We start from the raw sequence: 660 nt of genomic DNA on the forward strand, positions 1-660 counted from the left end.
CTCCCCCCCTCCTCCTCTCTCCTCCTCCTCTCCCCCCCTGCTCCTCCGCCTCCGCTCCTCCAGCCACACCCCCTCCTCCTCCTCCTCCTCTCTCCTCCTCTCTCCTCCTCCTCCTCCTCTCTCTCTCTCTCCCCCTCCTCTCTCTCTCTCCCTCTCTCTCTCTCCCCCCCCCCCTCCTCTCTCTCTCCCCCCCCCCTCCTCTCTCTCTCCCCCCCCCCCCCTCCTCTCTCTCTCTCTCCCCCCCCCCCTCCTCCTCTCTCTCTCTCTCCCCCCCCCCTCCCTCTCTCTCCCCCCCATCCTCTCTCTCCCCCCATCCTCTCTCTCTCTCTCCCTCCCTCCCCCCCATCCTCCTCTCTCTCACCCCTCTCTCTCTCTCTCTCTCTCTCTCCCCCTCTCTCTCTCGCTCTCTCTCCCCCCCCCCCCCTCCTCCTCCTCCTCCTCCTCCTCCTCCTCCCTCTCTCTCTCTCTCTCTCTCTCTCTCTCTCCCCCTCTCTCTCTCTCTCTCTCTCTCTCTCTCTCTCCCCTCCCCAACTCTCTCTCCCTCCCCCCCCCCAACTCTCTCTCCCTCCCTCTCTCTCTGCCTCTGTTTGAAGAAAAAATTCTGTTCTAAACTAGAACTGTTCTACCCGACTAGAACTGCAGAAAAAAAAATGTGGAGAA

Source organism: Pristiophorus japonicus, chromosome 8 (assembly GCF_044704955.1).
Source record: "Pristiophorus japonicus isolate sPriJap1 chromosome 8, sPriJap1.hap1, whole genome shotgun sequence".
Taxonomy (NCBI): Eukaryota; Metazoa; Chordata; class Chondrichthyes; family Pristiophoridae; genus Pristiophorus; species Pristiophorus japonicus.